The sequence below is a fragment of the Canis lupus genome, chromosome 15 (genome assembly GCF_048164855.1).
Source record: "Canis lupus baileyi chromosome 15, mCanLup2.hap1, whole genome shotgun sequence".
Classification (NCBI taxonomy): Eukaryota; Metazoa; Chordata; class Mammalia; order Carnivora; family Canidae; genus Canis; species Canis lupus.
The window spans coordinates 26,700,425-26,721,996 of record NC_132852.1 but is presented as its reverse complement, the minus strand read 5'-3'; positions in this window follow the sequence as shown (position 1 = coordinate 26,721,996).

The following is a 21,572-nucleotide window of genomic DNA, read 5'->3' as shown; positions in this document are numbered from 1 at the left end:
GGTTCTGGTGTCTAGATTTTCAGCCCCATCCCACACTACCTTTTTTTTTTTTTTTAAATTTTATTTATGATAGTCACAGAGAGAGAGAGAGAGAGAGAGAGAGAGGCAGAGGGAGAAGCAGGCTCCATGCACCGGGAGCCCGATGTGGGATTCGATCCTGGGTCTCCAGGATCGCGCCCTAGGCCAAAGGCAGGCGCCAAACCGCTGCGCCACCCAGGGATCCCCCCGCACTACCTTCTATGGTAACTCCAGTACCTTTGCTTGAATTCCAGGAGGGGAATTAATGTCTGTGCTCACAGGTGAGATCCACATCTTCCCAGGAGCTTCATTTTGCCCTGATTTGCGGAGCTAATTCTCTTTACAGGTGAAATAACTCCTCCTTTCACCCCAGTATTTTTACTGGAGATGGCCTCTACTAAATGTAGTGCTTTAAGGAGGGGTAGAAAATAGCCAGACAGGTGGCTGAAGGAAGAACAAGAGAATCCTTGCCCTCATCTTTCCTCCATGTGTATGTACTTCCTGGGTTATTCCATCCATACCCGTGATGCTAGTAACACTTGTCGGTAGTCACTTTTTATTGAGACATTTAAGGTACGTCAGATCAGCCTTAGTGATCATTAGGTTCAACCACAATGAATGAAGCAGATTACATATCACTATGCAGGTTAATCAAATTCTTCAGTGCTGTATGTCTATCCATCCCATCCATCAAATATTTATTGAGGACATACCAAGTGCCAAGCACAATCCTATATTCTGAGAATATAGCAGTGAACAAAACAAAAATTCTTGTTGTCATAAAACTTACATATCTACCTAGGAGAAATAGACAACAAATAGGTAAAATCTATGGTATATCAAGTAGTGATAAATAATGGTATGGAAAAAAAGAACTGGGAAAAACAGGGTAATGTGGATAAGGTTACAATTTAAAATGTGGTCAAAGCAAACAAATAAATAAAATGTGTTAGGACAGGTACCACTGAAAAGGTAACATTTGAGCAAAGATGTAATTGAGGTTGAGGAGCAAGGCTGGGTATGTCTAGGGGAAGAGAGTTCCAGGAAGCAGGTATAACAAATGTAAAGGCCCTGGGGCAGGAGAGAGTTGGCATATTCAAGGAACATCAAGGAAGTTCATGTGTTTGGAGCAGTGAGTGAGGAAGGAGGAAGAAATAGGGTCAAAGAATAACAGAAGATCAGATTGCACAGGGCTTTAAAGTCTGTAGCTGAGTTGAGGGGTCATTTTGAGGGGTTTGAGCAGATGACCTTATCTGATGCATATCCTTAAAAGTTGACTATAGCTGCTGTATTGGAAACAGAGTATAGGGAGGAAGAGGCTATTAAAATGTAGGAGATGGGGGGGTGGGAGTGAATGGGTGACGGGCACTGGGTGTTATTCTGTATGTTAGTAAATTGAACACCAATAAAAAAAAAAAATAAAATAAAAAAAAAAAAAAATAAAAAAAAAAATAAAATGTAGGAGATGGTGGTGGCAAAAAAAAAAGAAAAGGATGATGCCAAGGGTTTACCTGAGCATCTGGAAGGAAAGAGTTGCTGTTTGCAGACATACATGGGGAGTAGTTTAAGGAGATCAAGATTTTATTTTTAGACATATTAAGTTTAAAAGATTAGACATTCAAGTGTAGGGAGTTGGGTATATGAGTCTGGAGTTTGGTGGGGAGGTCAGAGTGAAGATGTAAACTGGGAGTCTTCAGCATGTAAACATTTTTTTAAACCATAAAGCTAGATGAGATCATCAAAGAAATCAATATAGCTAGAGAAAAAGTCCAGAGATCGATCCTTGAGGCATTCTGGTTCCACTGCTGGGAAGGAGCAGCCAAAGGGACAGAGTAAAACTAGTAGAATGTAGAATTCTAGAAACCAAGGAAGAAAGTGATTCAAGGACAGTATAGCAGATAAAATTAAAGATCCCCATTCTTCACCCCTCCCTGTGTCCATGCTTTTTGCCATACGACAATGCAAGCATTCCCCCTAAAGATAGAACATATTTATGGGTCCTCTGATTTAGAGCTCAAAGACATGATTTTCTTTGGCCAATAGAATGTTGGTGGAGGTGCCAGTTCTGAGTCTAGACCTTACAGGCCTCCTATGTTACTTTCCCTCATAGGAGATAAGCATGACCTGGTGAGTTTGCTGGTCCAAGAAAGGTTGGAGACCTGTTCTGTAGACCTGAACCCATCCTGCTGCCTGGAGCCAAGCCCCCATTGAGCCACGTCTAGATTAGAAGACCCCTCATGTGACCCACAGGTAAATGGGCAAAATAAATGCCTTCAACTACCGAGTTTAGGGGTAGATTGTTACACAGCACCATTGTAGCTATGGAGCAAGAATAAAGAGGAAATAGTAAACAAACAATGTCAACTATGATTGATAGGACAAATAAGCTCAGGATTGAGAACTGACCATCAGACATAACTACATGGAGGTTGCTGGTGCCCCTGAAGTGCAGTTTTATTGAAGTGGTGAGATGATAGCATGAATGGAGTAGGTTCAATGAAGTGTGGGAAAAGAGAGATTGAAAAAAAAATAGTAGAGGCAATTTTTAAAATAAACTTTGGATGCAGGGACACCTGGGTGGCTCAGCAGCAGGGACCGTCTGCTTTCGGCTCAGGGATTGAGTCCCACATCAGGCTCCCTGCATGGAGCCTGTTTCTCCTTCTACCTGTGTCTCTGCCTCTCCCTTTCCATGTCTAAAAAAACAAAAAAACAAAAAAACAAAAACCTTTGGGTGCAAAGGGAAGAGGAGGAATAAAGTGGCAACTGGAAGGAGGCATGTCGAGAGAGGGCTTTTTTAACAGATGTACTTTCATTTCCTATTTTTGTTTTCTACTTTATCATATTTTTATTAATGAATAGATGCTATTTATATCATTTTATAGAATGTTTGCAAATATTTTCAGCTCTTCCGTTAAAGTAATTGAAATATCATTGTGACTTATTCAACCCAATTTCGAATATTTAGATATATTTGCCAGCATCCTCTCTTTTAATAATAGCTCTATGGAGATGCGCTTCACATACATACAATTCACCCATATAAAGCGTACACGTCAGTGGTTTTTAGTATATAGTATATTCAGCATTGTGTAAACATCACCACGATCAATTTTAGAACATTTCCAGCACCCCAAAAAGAAATCTTGTACTTCTTAGCAGTCACTTAAGTGAATGGTTTTTAAGATGGGAAGAATAAAGTGTATTTTTCTGCTGCTGAGAAGAATCCAGGAGAGAAGGGAATTCATGATGCAGGAGATACAGCAGAGAATTGTTGGGGCAATGTGTCCTTATATAGGAAAAAGAGTTGAGCTCTAGAGGACAATCACTGACAGTTCATCCTTAGTATCAAAAGAAAAGGCAGAGTAGATGGACACACATGCAATAAATGGCTACATATGGTGGTAGGAGATTGAGAAAGACTCTTGATTGCTTCTATTTTCCCGGTGAAAGGAAAGCAGATAAGGCAAAACTTTCTCTGTTTCTCCCTGCATCTCATTGGCTCAAATTGGGTCCCATGCCCATTCTGAAGTATGACTTTCTTATTGTTTGTATTTGGAGATGTAAAGCATGGTTTAAGGAGATGTGTATGGATGCCAAGTTGACAAGGTGGATGGTGATAATCTTCTGTGTCAACTTGGCTAGGCTAAGATATGAGTTATTTGATCAGACATAATCTAGTGTTGCTATGAAGACATTTTGTGGATGTTTTTAGCATCTACAATCAGCTGACTTTAAATAAAGGGCATTTCCTTCCATTTTGTGGGTGAGTCTCATCCAAACAATTACAAGGCTTCTGAAACAAGCTCAAGCTGGGTGAGAGAGCAGTTTTAACTTTCAAACAAATTCCATTTTTTTTTAAATTTTATGATTGGGGAGAGGGTTATTTAATCTTACCTGTCCTTTAATTTTTGAGAAGGTAGGACCTACATCTTGTCCAGAATGGATTTCTATATTACCACCACCTTGACTACACTGTTTACTCCAGGCTTTTCCAATTTGTCTACCAGCTTCAGTACTGGATGGTATTCCACAATGGATGAGTTTGCTTCTCTCTACCTTCTTGACACCTGGACTATATAAAATATACATGCAAAGCTGACTTTGAGTAGGAATAATTATGGATATCACAGAAGAGTGAGCAGTCCTTGCTACATAAGGTCACAGGAAGAATGAGCTGGGCTCTCTTCAGTTTCCTGCTGTGCCCTCCAGACCCTGGATCTGGCTCAGTGCTCAGGAAGGAAATGAGTGCTAGTAAAAACTAGTCCCATGGGAGATCAGCAGATCTCCATCCTCTCATATCCTGGAAACTACCATGCTGGCCTAGACTTCTGCATGATGAAGAATGGGTTATTTCTCTAGCAATAAAATATGATCTCTTCATTCAAATTGTTCTCCCAAAATATATGTTAAGTTAAAGTATATATGATCAGAATTGTTGCTACAACGGGGCTTCTTTCTCTGACAAGAGGTCCTGTCCTTTCAAAAATTCAGAATTCTATAAGGGGCCTTAAAGATAAATTCTTGCAGTCCTTTCTTACAACCCTCTTTTGACTATTCTGCATCTAGGTCTGTAGACACAGACATATTAACTGTCTTCAACAGTTAAGGTTAAAGACCTCAAGATGATTTGGTCTTCCTTGAGTTTTGGAGCTGGCAATAAGTCTATGGTAGATTTCCTATAATGCACTCAGATGCTAAAGAATCCCACATAAACAGGGCTGATGGTCAGCCAATAAGCAGATGTAGGGATGCATCAGCCATTGTTGACTGACATCTATCTGACTGGTTGGTAGCTGGGCCATAGAGGTTGTTAAATATTTTGATTATCATCCCTGCATACGGGTCCTCATATGCAGAGGGTTGCAAATACATATAACTCTACTATGTTGAAAGCTCCATGGAATCACACATTCAATAATAATAGTTCTGTTATTTGTCACAACACTGAAAATGTCACAGACTTTCAATAAATATTAACCAGCCCATTAGGTGCAGTGTGTATTCATGAAGTATCATCATTGATTCACAACATTTCCTTAAAGATGGTGAGTGGTATTAATAGGGATTATAAGCATTGATGGAGCTGCCTCCTGGGTGCCCAGAGCCCCTGTGCTTCTAGAGCCAGATAAAAGGTAGCACTCGGTGTTGTGCTCTATATCTACAGTGTCCAGGATCATACCACAGTTCCTTGGGAGAGCTCCATGCCACCCCAAGGGCTCCTAAGGAGGAGTGCTTATCAATGCTAGTGATCCATATCTTTAAGTGTGTCATCTCAGCACCTAACTTGGACAGAATATTTGAACATCAGCTGGAAGTTACAGCACTGTCTTGGATTTATAGTTCAAGTGTACTTACACTTCATAAAGGGATCTGTTCTGTTATCACAGATTGGTTTTATTGGATTCCCTTTCTAGTTTTTTAGAAAAAAGCAAAGAAAATGGATGGGATATGGCTAATGTGGGTAATTATCTTTACTATTCTCACCAATACAGTACTCTCAAATTCATTCTATCATTTTTCTTTCAGCTCTCTGAGAACCAAATCTCTCTGAAAGTTTCAACTTATTGAAAATCTTTAGACTTCAGCCAGCCCTTTCTAAAGAGCCAGGGCATCATTATGGCTTTTCTCAAGCACAAAAAGAGGTGCTTAACTTTAATTATACAGAGCTTTTATTGATTTGGCTGACTTAATATTTTAAGCCTTGATTAACATTGGAAACTTATAATCATCACTATTCAGACCTGGAGAGGTAGAGGAGAGAGCCCAAGAGGTCAGTTACTAAGGCTGGGCAGCATTAGAGCAGGAAGAGGCTTCAGGGTGCCAGGGACATGAGTTAAGACAGGGAACCCAGTGGCTCTTGGTAGCAACTGAGAGAGCTCAGGATGCTAATCAATCATGTAAAATCCAAAGAGATGTAAATACTTGGAAAGTCAGAGCTTACTAAAAGGACTTCCAATTGTGGACTGCAATAACATCGTAAGAATGGTATCAATGCCTTCATTTATCAGGTGTATACTAAAAGGCTTCTCAGTGTCCCTAACAAAGGTAGCCTATGGAGTCCCTGTGAAACTCACTTAGAGCCTCCTACCCTCAGTTTGTCTGACTTGAAAGTCTGGGTTCTCCCTATGGTATGTTACTTTCCTTAGAATGCCTGGCTTCTAGGTTGCCAGGGATATTCAGATACTACTGATTCAGCTGCAGAGACTCTTCCCACGATGATTTATTACAAGCAAGTGCCATGGGAAGCAAGTGTGTGTAAGAGGATACTTGAAAAAAACCTTGCTGACAACCACATCTCACTATTATTTCCCTTTGTAATGTAAGAGTCTTGACCTTACCCATCTGTGATAATGAAATATGGTCACATATTTATACCCTTTTGCTTGCAAAATGATTAAGAAGTTCAAATTTTTCCTAAGTTTCCCCTCTCTAAATACCCTCTAGAACTCCCAGGTTTGCTTATGCCTTTTAATGAGTCATTCCTCTCTGCCTGCTGCTGCCTGCTAAACGAGTACGATCTCAGAAATGTTAAGATCAGACTCAACTTCGACTATTCTCTGATGTCGAGAAGTCCTGGTCTGTTTGTCTTGGGTGTCTCCAGGTATATGGCCTCCTGAAGTCACTATCCCCGCTGAAGCCAAGCCCTGGCAGTCCTACAAAGATGGTCCCTGATTAGGAATCACCACTTGCTGATGGGCTGGGGTATAACTATTCAATTTGAAAAATAAAACAGTAAAATACATAAAGATGTTAACAGAAACGATGTCAGCTATCTTCCCTCTTGACATATTTCCATACTAATATTATCAGAAGTAGTCATTTGAGCAGCAAGAGGCAAATGTCATAAGGATCTGTATCTTACAGTCTTGGGGGCTTTGTTCCATTCATGGTAAAGCTTTTCTAAATAAAAAATAAATTGTACTATTCACCGGAGAGACGTGGAATGTTACAACTGAAAGTAATTTTAGGCATAATGTTGCCTAAACTCCGAATTTTATAGCTGTGAAAATAGTTAACCTGTCATGTCATATAGCAGTGGTCCACCTCTTGAGCCCAGGCATGAGGATACCAGTTCAGAAACCATTTCCCCAAATCTCCAGCCAATGATTTTTTTAAGACAGAATTGAAGAATCCTTCGTGCTTGACTTACCCCATTGTTAAACCACCCTGGCTTTCCTAAGTCAGGTTTTGAAGTGGGGTGGAGTGATGATGAACGAGATGGATAGGAAGAGGTATTCTGGTTCTTTGAATGGTTGATGGTAGTGCCTTAATTCTACTTTCTCAGAGTGGATGAAACTTTCCTTAGAGCATTGGCTCCACCCTTAGCAAATAATGCCACTGTATTCTTACGATGGCTCACAGTTGCCAAGCATGTGCCTATGCATCCTTCCACTTGATAACTGCAACAAACTTGGGAGGTTGATCACATAGTTACCACTTGTTTATAGATAAGAACCTAAAGCTGAACTGACTTGTTCAATTTCTTTCAAATCATACACGATAAAGCTGGCCCCAAATTCAAATATTTTGGTTCTGAGTATGGTACTCCTTCCAGTAGAAGGAGGTACGTGGGGGATCCCTGGGTGGCTCAGTGGTTGAGCGCCGGCCTTCGGCCCAGGGCATGATCCTGGAGTCCCGAGATTGAGTCCCACATCGGGGTCCCTGCATGGAGCCTGTTCTCCCTCTGCCTGTGTCTGTCTGTCTGTCTGTCTCTCTCTCTGTGTGTCTCTCATGAATAAATAAATAAAAATCTAAAAAAAAAAAAAAAAGGAAAGAAAAGAAAGAGGTACATCTTTCTTATTCACACCATATTTGGCCACTGACTGCCAGGGTGATCTCAGATCAGTCACTTCCCTTGCTCTGTACTGTGCCACATGGAACATTTCCCAGGTTTCCTTGCTCTTTAGCCCCCCATTGGGCTCAATCAGTGGGAGACATTTATAGCAGAGGGGGAGGAAGGGAGAAGCTAGCATACTTCTCTACCTCTCTAAGCTTCCTATGGCATCCCTGGGCTGTGGCCTCCATGGCTCCATCTCCTGCCAGACAGCCCTTTCTTTACTGGAGCCAGATCCCCCTGGGCATCTAGGTTTTGGCACTATCACCTCCTCTTGAACCTCTAGTCTCAGGAGAGGTAAATGATTTTCTAATTATAGGGGTGCTTCATTATGTCCTGCTTATTTTCTCTGTCCTTCCATTATCTTTGCACTTGATTCCCCTTATTAAATTCCCTTCATCTGAAAGACTCACAGCAGATCCTAACTGATAAAATATGTGAGTTTAATTAAGCTTATTTTTAAAACTGCTCGGAGGCGTGCCTGGGTGGTTCAGTCGGTTAAGTGTCTGCCCTTAGCTCAGGTCTTCATCTTGGGGTCCTGGGATCAAGCCCCACATCAAGCCCTGCTGAGCAGGGAGCCCACTTCTCCCTTTACCCCTGCCACCACCACCCCTCCTACCTCCTTGTGCACACATGCTCTTTTTCTCCCAAATAAAATCTTTAAAAAAATGAATAAAATAAATTTTTAAAAATCAAAAACTGCTCATAAAGGTAACTAGCACCTTTATTGGGCAAGTCTTAGCTATGAAGGGAGTTTGTCAGACACTTTATGGGCATGTACTTTGATCCTTCAAAGAAACCACCTAAATAGTGCCATTTTTGGTATCCTTGTTTATCTGAAACTACACAAAATTTACTAAGGTGAAATTTCCTTCAGCTTCTCTCCCCGCCTTACCCCTACCATATACATAAAGTATTGGCTGGGTCTTTGTATCTCAAAGGCACAACTAACAAAAAGCAATAAGGGTACAGATGCAGTCTGAATTTCTTTTTTTTTTATTTACTTATTTAATTGAGAGAGAGCAGAAGCAGGGGGAGTTGCAGAGGGAGAGGGAAAAGGAGACTGCCCAGTGATTAGGGAGCCCAATGCGGGGCTTGATCTCAGGACCCTGGAATTCTGCATTCTCTACAGAATCTGCATTTCTGTAGAGATTTTATCTGCCTATATTATTGTAACTCTGACACTAACTTCAGATTTCTTTGAATCAGTGGTTCTCAAATTCTAGAATGCATCAGAATCACCTGGTGGGCTTATTAAAGCAGAGATGGGGGCAGCCCCCATGGCCCAGCGCTTTGGCGCCGCCTTCTGCCTGGGATATGATCCTGGAGACCAGGGATCAAGTCCCACTTCGGGCTCCCTCCGTGGAGCCTGCTTCTCCCTCTGCCTGTGTCTCTGCCTCTGTGTGTGTGTGTGTGTGTGTGTGTGTCTGTCATTAATAAATAAAATAAAAATCTTTTAAAAAGGGGATCCCTGGGTGGCTCGGCAGTTTAGCACCGCCTTCTGCCCAGGGTGTGATCCTGGAGACCTGGGATCAAGTCCCACATCGGGCTCCCTGCATGGAGCCTGCTTCTCTCTCTGCCTCTCTCTCTCTCTCTCTCTCTCTCTCTCTGTCTCTGATGAATAAATAAATAGAATCTTAAAAAAAATCTTAAAAAAAGAAAAACAGAGATGGCTAGCCCCCATCTTCAGAGTTTCTGATTCAGTAGTTCTGGGATGGGGCCCAAGAGTTTGCATTTCTTTTACTTGATTTTTAAAATTATGGTAAAATGTACATAACAAAATTTGTGATTTTATTCATTGATGGCATTAAGAACTTTTATGATATTAGGCAACTATCACCACTATTGATTGCCAAGCTTCTTTGCCATCCTTAACAGAAATTCTGTATCTATTAAATAACAACTCCCCATAACTCATCACTACCCCCCAACCCTCCCCCTGGTCACCTCTATTCTACTTCCTGTCCTCACAAATTTGCCTGTCCTAGGAACCTCATACAAGTGGAGTTTTACACTATTTGTCCTTTCCTCTCTGGCTTATTTCATTTAGCATAATAGTCTTGGTTCATTCGTGTTGTAGCCTGTGTCAGGATTCCCTTCCTTTTTAAGACCGAATAATATTCCAGTGTAGATATATACCATATTTTATTTAATCCACTCATCTGTTGATGGGCATGTAGGTCATTTCTACGTTTTGGCTATTGTAAGCCTGCTATGAACACTTGCATACAAGTACCGAGTTGGTTTTCTGCTTTCAATTCTTTTTGGATAGACACATAGAAATGGAATTGCTGGATCACAGTAATTCCATTGAACTTTTTGAGGAACTGTCCCATTTTATATATAATCCCACCAGCAATGCACCAGGGTTCCAATTTCTCCACATCATTGTCATATTTGCTCTTTTCCTTTTAAAAAAAATAATAAAAGCAATTTTCATTCTAATGAATGTGAGGTAGTGTCTCACTATGGTTTTGATGTGCATTCCCCTAGTGGTTAGTGTTCCGTGGGTCTTGATCCTATTACAGTAGTACCCCCCATCAGCCATGCCTGCAAGCACTTGTTTGGGCAAGTATCATACTTTCTGGGAGCCCCACAGACATTTCCCCTCTGGGCCTCTACTTATGGTGGGCTGGCTCTTATGGTTCATACCATGATCACAGGACACATGTCAGCAAAAACCAGCAGGGAGCTTCAAGGAACAATGTTTATTACCCATAATCCTGGAGGATACAGGGCATGCCCTAAGGGCTACCCAGCAAGATTACCAGAAAAGGGAGAGAGAAGGAACATAGACCTGGGTCTGCCTTTATTAGGGTGGAAGGTTTGGGTGCCTCAGGGTTTCTTGGGTTCACTCTTTATTAGCAAATTTAAAACATAAGAGCAGGAATCAGAGCATAGGAAGGGAGAAGTAGGGGTCATTCAAGTGGTCAGTGATCTGAGTTGCCAGAGCTTTCTAAAAGGGGAACTTGTGGGAAGATGTGGCCTAGTTCTTTATCTGGTTAGTTTGCTAGTAACTGTGTCCTATACCTGTCAATATGTTTATTTAAGATGAGTGTCTTTTGAGGGGTGCCTGGGTGGCACAGTCAGTTGAGTGTCTGACTCTTGGTTTTGGCTCAGGTCATTATCTCAGGGTCTTGAAATCAAGCCCCGCATTTGGTTATGCCCTCAGCAGGCAGTCTGCTTGAGATTCTCTCTCTTTCTCCCTCTGCCCCTCCTCACCTATCTTCCTCTTTCTCTCTCTCAAATAAATAAATAAATAAATAAATAAATAAATAAATAAATAAATAAAAAAGATGGGACCTTTTGAAATGGATACCTCAGCCATCAAGGCCTAATGTCAGGTACTTACCCTATAGCTGGTGATGGTGAATACCTTTTCATGTGCTTATTAGCCATACAATATATAAAAATACGTATAATATATATAAAACATTTTACATACTATATATAAAATATGTATGTATACATATTTTTTGAGAAATGTCAATGCAAATCCTATGCCCATTTTTGAATTGTGTTGTTTAGGTTGTTTGGGTTTTTTACTGTTGTTGGATAATCTGCATTTTGAGTTTTTTACTGTTGTTGGATAATCTGCATTTTAACCAAGTTTCCAGGTGATGCTGAATCACTGTTTTAGATTAGATTATGTATGTCAAACGATTAAATCCTAGCCTCATTTGTGATACTGAAATTGGATAAAATTTGCGTGGTACATGGTTTTAATAATTTCTTAGGTATCAAGCTTTTGATAATTAATCTTATGTGAAATTTCTGGGGGATTTTGATATATTCTCTTGTTACCCATTCAGCAACAGTGAGAGTCAAGGCAGACCTGAAATGAAAAAATCCCATGACTATGTCACCTAACACCCTCAAACTCCCAAAGATCATATCTGGATATTATAACACCCGGAAAATACATATCTTCCTAAAACTGGACAGGATGTTACTACTGACCTGAAGATTTAGGAAACTCTTGTTTGGATATCAGTATGGAGCCTCAAAACTCCTGATCAGTAGGAGTCATTTTATACACATGGCTTTTTTTAAAGAAAGAATAATTATCTTGAAGAACACTTGATTATTAGACTGAGTTGGAAGAATTATCATTGGCGATGTGAATATGTAATTACCATGATTTATTTGTCAAGTACTGAACATAGGTAAATTTCCTACACTTTTATTGAATTTGAGAAGTTAATTAGTGTGAATATTTAGCAAAGCCCAGAGATCATTATATATGAAATATTTCCCTATAATTCTAATAAACTGATTTCAAAACCTATTAGGCTTGTAATTTCATTCAATAGTCCCCAAACATTTTTCCCTTTGGTTAATGGATCTCTGCACTTATCCTTCTGACTAAAATTATTCTAGGACTATTTAAAAGGTTTATAACAGTTCTTGCTGGACATAGATAATTAAGTTTATTTTCTGTGAAAATCTGTGGATCTGTCCTTTGGAATTAATGGAAAAGTATAATTTGTCTTATTATTGTTACTTAGTATTTATGTAGCACTTCATATTTCTAAAGTACTATATAATCACTAGTTCCTCTTGAGCTATTTTTATGCCATTCATTATAATGTCATTTTGATACAACATGTGATTTACTTGTGTCATGTCTTTTCATACATTTCAAGAAGAGACTAAAATGAGATGGGCTCTTGTAGTATCCTGGGTTGCGGTCCCCAAGATCACTCCCAGGTTTGATGATTCACTAGGGAGATTCACAGGATTCAACATCTAGCCACACTGACAACTATGATTTATTAGAGCAAAAAGATGTAAAGCACAATTAGCCCAGGGAAAAGGCATGTCAGATGAAGTCTGGGGGAGACCAGATGCAGGTTTTCAAGGGTCCTCTCCCAGTGGATTTGTGCAGAATGCACTTAATTCCTCCAACAATAAGTCATGACAACATTTGTAAAATGTTGTCTATCAAGGAAGCTCATTAGAGACTTATTGCCCAAAGCTTTATTGAGAGGTGATCACAGAGGCCAACTTTGGTTGGCATGTACCTTATATCAAGACTTTCCTGCCAGAAGGAAAGCAGGTGTTCGGCACTGTGATGATTAATTTTATGTGTCAATGTGACTCGGCCACAGTGCCCAGATATTTGGTCAAAGATTTGATGTTTCTGTGAGGGTGTTTTGGATGAGATTTACATTTAAATTGGTGGACTTTGAGTAAAGCAGATTATTCCCCATAATGTTGGTGGGCCTTGTCCAATCAGTTGAAGGTCAGGACAAAAACAAAAGACTGACCCCTCCCAAGCAAAAAGAAATTCTGCCAGCAAATGGCCTTTGGACTTGAAGTGCAACATTGGTTCTTCCAGGATCTCAATACTGATGGTCCACCCTACAGATCTGCAAATTTTGGACTTGCCAGCTTCCATAATCATGTGAGCCAATTCCTTAAAATAAATCTTTCTTCTCTCTTTTTCTCTGTCTCTATCATATCTCATGTCATACGTCATGTATATATTTCATACATATATCCCACATATATAAATACACACACACACATACACACACACACACACACATATATTCTATTGCTATTGTTTCTCTATAGATTCCCTGACTCATACAAGTATATGCCATATTGTTTGTACAGCTGAGGCACAATGAGCCACTCCACTCATTTAATGTTGAGAACACTCCTGAAACATAAATTCCCAGATGCCAGCCAAGGGCTAAGCCTGCAGCAGGCCTTTCCAAGGATAGAAGTTCAGGCCTACTGGGTTACCTCTTTTCTTTTTACAGATTTTATTTATTTATTCATGAGAGACACAGAGAGAGAGAGGCAGAGACACAGGCAGAGAAGCAGGCTCCATGCAGGGAGCCCGACGTGCGACCCCATCCCGGGTCTCCAGGATCGCACCCTGGGCTGAAGGCGGCGCTAAACTGCTGAGCCACCCGGGCTGCCCAACTCTTTTCTCATATACCTCCGTCTCATATACTATATATAGAAAGAGACAAAAGGTGAGGGGTGGGGGAGGTTTTCTTGTCTCTTTGCTGGATCCTGTGAATGTATACCTTATTTAAAACCTAGGGGAGGCATCCCTGGGTGGCTCAGCGGTTTGGCGCCTGCCTTTGGCCCAGGGCGCGATCCTGGAGTCCCAGGATCGAGTCCCGCGTGGGGCTCCCGGTGCATGGAGCCTGCTTCTCCCTCTGCCTGTGTCTCTGCCTCTCACTCTCTCTCTCTCTCTATGTCTATCATGAATGAATAAATAAAAAATCTTAAAAAAAAAAAAAAAAAACAAAACTAGGGGATGGGGGAGAATTTGTGTCCATAGGAATGGAGGAACATTCTCATTAACGTATAAAACCATAAACCAGCTAAAGCATTCCCTATACTCACTTCCTGTTATTGTTTAGCATTTTCAATCTGGCTTACCATCTGACCACATTGTCCAAGTAAAGAAGCTGGTATAAAAAAGGGCTGATCCACCTTTGCCATCTTCAGATCTGTGCTGCTTATAGTTTCTGTCCTGTGATTTTTCAACAGATAACATAACTTCTCTTTTAACTCCACAGGAAATTCCATGCTTGAATGTGCCCTGAGATATGAAGCATGACAAGAACTAGCACCCAGTGGTCGTCAGAATAAAAATGCTTTGACAGCGGTTCCTTCAGAGGCTTGCCCCTCTCCCCCCAGCCATCAACGCTGAAGATGCTCCTAGGATGGAAGGATGGTGACTTTCCGGGCATAAGCACTGTTTTCAGAATCCATACTTGTTTACTCAACAGATCCACATAAAGAAGCAGACAGGGATGGGCAGGGGCAAAACACATGTTCGAATGCTTTGCCGTCTCAAACTTTTTTTTTCTCAATATTTTGACAATGTCTTAACTATTTTCCTGTGTCTCCTCTCCTTATTTTCAATTTATTTCATATGTCACCATAGGAACTTTTCTATTAATACGGATCTAGTCCTATTGCCTCAATCGATCTCCGGTAACCATGTCTGATCTACTGAATAAATTCTCAAGCCCTTGGCACTGCGTTGGAAAGATGTCATAGTGTGGCCTGAATTCACCCCCACCCCAGCCATATTTCTAGTCACCTCCTCATTAAGGATGGGTCGGTCATTCAAATTTAAGAATTCATCAGACTGTAAAATTGTGTGGTTTTGTAAGACCTACATCAACAAGGACACCACTTGGTTGAGCGTCTGCCTTCGGCTCAGGGCCTGATCCCAGGGTCCAGGATTGAGTCCCACATCGGGCTCCCTGCATGGAGCCTGCTTCTCCCTCTTCCTATGTCTCTGCCTCTCTCTGTCTGTGTCTCTCATGAATAAATAAATAAATCTTTTTTTTTTTTTAAAAAAAGGACCTACCATCAACAGGATATGTACATTTCAACTAAACCTAGTATTGAAATACATGAATGAGTGCACACACCATTAAGTGTGTTGCTTGATCAGTTTTCAACAAGAACATACCACTGTCACTGTCACTCAAATCAAAAAATAGACGATCACCTGCATCGCCCCTGAGCCTCTCCAGATCCTTTCCTACTCACTTCCTGCCCCCCTGCCTTCTATCACCTGTGAGTCGTTTTTCTCGTTTTTTCAACTCTGTAGACATGGAATCGTACAGGAAGAACTCTTGTAATCTGGCTTATTTTGCTCAATATGTGTTTGTGAATTTTATCTGGGTCAATGTCACAGTTACTGGCTATTCTCATTGCTGCATCTCTTCCAATTTATGCTTTTTACTCGGACGGACATTAGATTACTCTTACTGTGCAGCTGTTAAGAATAGTGCTGCTCTAAACATTATTGTATGTGTGTTTTGGTAACTGTGTGCACGCATTACTGTAGGATGTCTATCTTGGAATAAAGTTACTGGGCCACAGGGGTATGAATATCCCGAGCCATAGTAGATACAACCAAGCAATTTACTAAAATAGTTGTGCCAATTTATATTCCCAGGGGGCAATGAATGGGTTTTCCTTCATGCCAACACTTGATATTGTGGTTCTTTCTCATATTATCCGTGTTGGTGGATGTGTAGTGATATCACCTTGTGGTTTTAATTTGTTTCCTAGCGACAACTGATATTGAGAAACTTTTCATGTTTATTAGCCATTTTGTTTTTTCTTTTGAGAACTGTTTATTCAAATCCTTTGCTCATTTTTTTCTATTGATTTTAGGATTCATTTATCTATTAGGAGTTATATACCCTCAATATAGGGAATTTGGTACACATGCACATGTGTATATTTGTCCCATTCTTGCCTTTTCACTCCCAGTGTTATGTTCTGAGAGATACAAGTTCTTAATTTTAATGACATCTACTAGTTTCATTTTTCTTTCTTTAAGGTCAGTGCTTTTTGTGCCCTGTTGAGAAATCTGCTTGCCATAAGTTTATCAAGATATTCCCCCATCTCGAGATCCAAGTCAGAAATCTTCTAGACTTGATTTTTGCTTTCAATGTAAGGCGAGAATCAAACCATGGCTTTCGCATATGGATATTCTGTTTGACCCAATTTACTGAAAAATCCATCATTTCCCCTTTACACGGCAAAGCCACCTCTAACATAAGTCAGGGAGTTACATTTGTTGTGAATCTACTTCTGGATTCTCTGGTCAGTTCCACTAGTCTGTTTCCCTATCCTGTGCCAACAACACCCTGTCTTAATTACTAGGGACACTAAGTTGTGGCATTTGGTAGTACAGATCCTTCGGCTTTGTTCTTTCACTTGGTCTTGGTTGTTCCACATTATCTGCATTTTTCCTATAAACTTTAGAGTCAGTTTGTAAATTTTCACAAAAATAAATCTTCTGGGATTTGACTGGTATTTCGTCGGATCTAAATAACTATTTGTGAAAGAATTTACATTTTTATAATATCAAATTTTCCAAGGGTGCATATGGTTTATTCATTTATTGAGGACTCCTTTAATTATCATAAAAAATGATTTATAGTTTTCTATGAAGAGTTCTAGGCTAACATATTGTTTAGGATTTTAGCATCTGTTCTCCTGAGAGATACTACCCTATAATTTTCCTTTCTTGAAATGTCACTGTTAGGTTATCTTGGCCTCATAAAATGAGTAAGAAGTGTTTCTACTCTTAGGTTCTGTGGAAGACTGTGTTAAGACTGGTATCATCCCTTCTTTAAGTATGTTTAGATGAATTAACTAGGGGGGGGGCATATAATATTTAACATGGTGAGTTTTAAATTGCAGGTTCAATTTCTTTAATAGATACATGTTTGAAATTTTATTTTTCTTTATTTTTTTTTTTTAGAGATTTTATTTATTGGGCAGCCTGGGTAGCTCAGCGGTTTAGCGCAGTCTTCAGCCCAGGGCATGATCCTGGAGAACCGGGATCGAGTCCCCCGTCAGGTTCCCTGCATGGAGCCTGCTTCTCCCTCTGCCTGTGTCTCTGCCTCTCTCTCTCTTTCTCTGTGTCTCTCATGAATAAATAAATAAAATATTAAAAAAAAAAAAAAAAAGGACGCCTGGGTGGCTCAGCAGCTGAGCATCTGCCTTCGGCTCAGGGAGTGATCCTGGAGTACCGGGATCGAGTCCCACATCAGGCTCCCCACATGAAGCCTGCTTCTCCCTCTGCCTGTGTCTCTGCCTTTCTCTGTGTCTCTGATGAATAAATAAATAAAATCTTAGATTTTATTAGTCCAATGCAGGACTCAATCCCAGCAGCTAGGGATCATGACCTGAGACAAAGGCAGATGCTCAACCATTGAGCCACCCAGGTTTGAAATTTTAAATGTAACATTCTGTCAGTGTATTAAATCATGTTTTTCTTTGGATGTATACATCTTGTCTAAATTGTAAATGTGTTGACATAATGTTATTCATATTATCTTACCAGCTTTTTAAAAAGTTTATTTATTTATAATCTCTATACCCTACATGGTGCTTGAACTCATGACCCAAAGATCAAGAGTCCTATGCTCCACTGACTGAGCCAGCCAGGCGTCCCATCTTATCAGCTTTTAACATCTGTTTAATCTACAGTGATGTCCTTTTTAAATTTCCACTATTCATAATTTGTGTCTTATCTCTCTTTTTCATATCAGTTATGCTAAATATCTATTACCTTTAATATGTTTCCAAGAACTAACTTTTAGCATTATTGATTTTTCTTTGCTTTATACTTTCGATTTCATTAATCTCCCCTCTTTGTTATTTCACATCTTCTTATTTGGATTTAATTCACTGTGTTTTAAAAAATTGCTTGTGGTGGATACTAGTAAGATACGCATTTAAAAACACTTTCTTTGCTGAGTGAAGTAAGTCAGTCGGAGAAGGACAAACATTATATGTTCTCATTCATTTGGGGAATATAAATAATAGTGAAAGGGAATATAAGGGAAGGGAGAAGAAATGTGTGGGAAATATCAGAAAGGGAGACAGAACGTAAAGACTGCTAACTCTGGGAAACGAACTAGGGGTGGTAGAAGGGGAGGAGGGCGGGGGGTGGGAGTGAATGGGTGACGGCACTGGGGGTTATTCTGTATGTTAGTAAATTGAACACCAATAAAAAATAAATAAAAAAAAAAACACTTTCTTTATAGTGTCTTGTGTTATCCTACACCTTTTTCCCTATTGTGTTTTGTGTGACCAAAAGCATGTGTTTTCCAATGAAGGTCCTGTAACAAAATAGGGATATAGCTTGTTAATATGAAAATATTTTTTTTTTAGAGGGCAGCTTCCATGTGTAGACCTGTGGCCACAATTATAATCATTAATGTAACAATTCAAATTATCGCCTCGTGGTCTAGGTGATGGGGATCTTCTTTTGCACACTAGTTTCTACATAGTAGGAAGTGACAAAACACTAGTAGAATTTATTATTGGGCAGCGGCTTTGGACAATCTGTCATTTTTCATCTCCTTTTGAGGTTAATCTATTAATATTAATAGTACTGTTTTATGAACAAGGGGTGGTAGAAAGGGAGGTGGGCAGGGGGTGGGGATGACTGGGTGATGGGCACTGAGTGGGGCACTTGATGGGATGAGCACTGGGTGTTATGCTATATGTTCGCAAATTGAACTACAATAAAAAATAAATAAATAAAAATAGTACTGTTTTAATTTCAGACACCTGGGTGGCTCAGTGGTTGAGTATCTACCTTTGGCTCAGGTCATGATCTGGAGTCCTGGGATCGAGTCCTGCATCAGGCTTCCTGCAGAGAAGCCTGCTTCTCCCTCTGCCTGTGTCTCTGCCTCTCTGTGTCTCTCATGATTAAATAAATTAAAAAATCTTTGAAAAAAAAGAAAAAAGAACTGTATTAGTTTTCTAAGCCTGCCACAACTAACCAGAAACTGTGTGGTTTACAACAACAGAAATGTATTGTCTCACAGTTCTGGAGGCTAGAAGTCTGACATCAAAGTGTCGACAGGATAGCTCTTCCATTGAAACCTATAGGGAAAGGATCCTTCCTTGCCCCTTCCTAGCTTCTGGTAGTTTGCCAGCAATCTTTGGTGTTCCTTGACTTACAGTTGTATCACTCCAGTGTTACATCCTTGCATGGCCATCTTCCCTCTTTGTATGTCTGTCTCTGTATTCAACCCATACCCCCTTTTTAGAGAGTGGAGCAGAGGCAGAGGGAGAGGATGAGAGAGAGAATCTTAAGCAGGCTCCATGCCCAGTGTGGAGCCCGATGCAGGACCCAATTTCATGACCCTGAGATCGTGATCTGAGCTGAAATCCAGAGTCACACACTTAACCAACTGTGCCACCCAGGCACCCCTCAATTTTCTCCTTTTTAAGGACACTAGTCATGTTTGATGTAGTGTCATATTATGACCTCATTCTAAACTAACTACCACTGCAAAGACACCATTTCCAAAGAAGGTCATATTCTGAGGTACTGGGGTTAGGACTCAACATGTCTTTTTTGAGGAATATAATTCAACCTACAACAGGGACAATCTCTGTGCTTGTTGAGAAAGCCCCACAGATGGGCAGATGGAAAGCCAGAGAATGGAGAGAGGAAGGAAAACCATCCCATAGCCAGGCAGCTAAGACACTCTCTTTGCATAGGGAGACAGATCCTTTCCATGGCTGACGTGCCGCTCCACAGATTCACCAGCCTTCTTGGGTCATACGGTTTGCAACATGTGGCCATACTTGCTTTAGTTCTTGGACTGAACATCCGATCATGTGTAGCTCCCATATGCACAAAATAATTTGGTTCTGCGATTCAGATCTATCACTGAGGGGAAACCTGGCTCAGCAGTGTGAGGCCAGATTGTCTAAATTGCTTTCGAACCTCTACATGTTAAACTAAATCCATATTTTCAAGGCGGCGGTAACCTTAGGAGAAAAGTAGTTTTTAAGAACATAGTCAGTGGCTAATGTATGTACTTCTAGAATACATTGGATCTGCTCTCCGGCATCTCTTAACCTTTCAGAAATTTAGTACCTACTCTGCTTCTGTGCTTCTCAGTCGTTTCCTGCAATGTTTCCTTCTCAAATTGCACTTTAGCAGGATCGCCCTCTAGACAGCATCAATAGATGTTTAAGACCTGAAAGCAGCGGGGCAAATGAAGCACTAAAAATAGCTACGTTCGTGGATCAATTAAATCCAACTTGACATCCTTAGTGCATCTGTAATGTGATAATAACGATGATCTACCTCATAGTGCCGTGGTGAGGAATAACCAGTGAATGATTATAAAGCACTCTGAAAATAGAAAGGGCCCAATAAAAGCTTGTAATTATTAACGGTAATCATTTGCAAGTGACCTAGAAATTACCAAGTTATAGCATTCATCTTGTCACCCGTTTTTTTCTGTGTGTATTGTTTGGATTTTCAGCCCCAAACTCTGTGTTGAGAGAGATTCTATGTTGCTACACTGCAGCCCGAGGGAGCTTTCTAAGAAAAAACTTAAAAGCAATCAATCCTTGTGTAGTATCCAGGGTACACTGTATATCCCTGTATCTCTGGCCTTTAAAATACTTCTCTTTCTTCCCTGTAGTTGAAATTGGAGATAAATTCTTGATATTCATTCACTCCATCCAGCTGTCGTTCATTGAGTATCAGAGGCACAGACCTAGGTTCTGAGGAGGAAAAGAAAAAAAAAAATAGACACAGTACTTATTCTGTTGGAGTTTATGGTTTGTACAGATAAAAATAAAATAGTCCAGCGAGAGGTGGCAATAGCAGAGGACGGGGTAGGAAGAGCAGATCACCCGTCCGCCAAGCCCCGAAGCAGGTGTATAGAGGCAGGGGCTGGATCCAGAGGCTCTTGTTCAGGGTGGGGAGCACCCTGCTTCTCCCGTGAGGGTCATCCTGCTTTAAGAATCGTGATTATGGGCAAACTGCCCCCACTGCCTTATTTCTCCAGGGAATCATTCATCAATGCCCTTTGTCCTTCCTTTACAAAAAAAAAAAAAGCTCACCAGGAGAAGCAGATCTTTCACCAAACCAAGGAGGACTTACTGTATCTCAACTATCAAGGAGCCAGAATGAGTAACTGGACACCAGAAAAATGTGCAATCATCCGTAGGTTTCCATGTCTGCTGGCCTTGGAACACTCTCTGAGAAGAGTAGGAAACCCTCCCTTTAGGCTCAACATTAACCAGAAACTAACGACTTTAAGTTCTTAGAGGCTCTAGTTAGAGGACTGAGTTAGGGTTTTGGGTTATTAGTCTTACTGGCCTTACTTCCTCCACATCCTGCTGCGCTGGTTTCTCCTCCTTCCTAATTCACCTCCCAGTTCCTAGGAGGCAG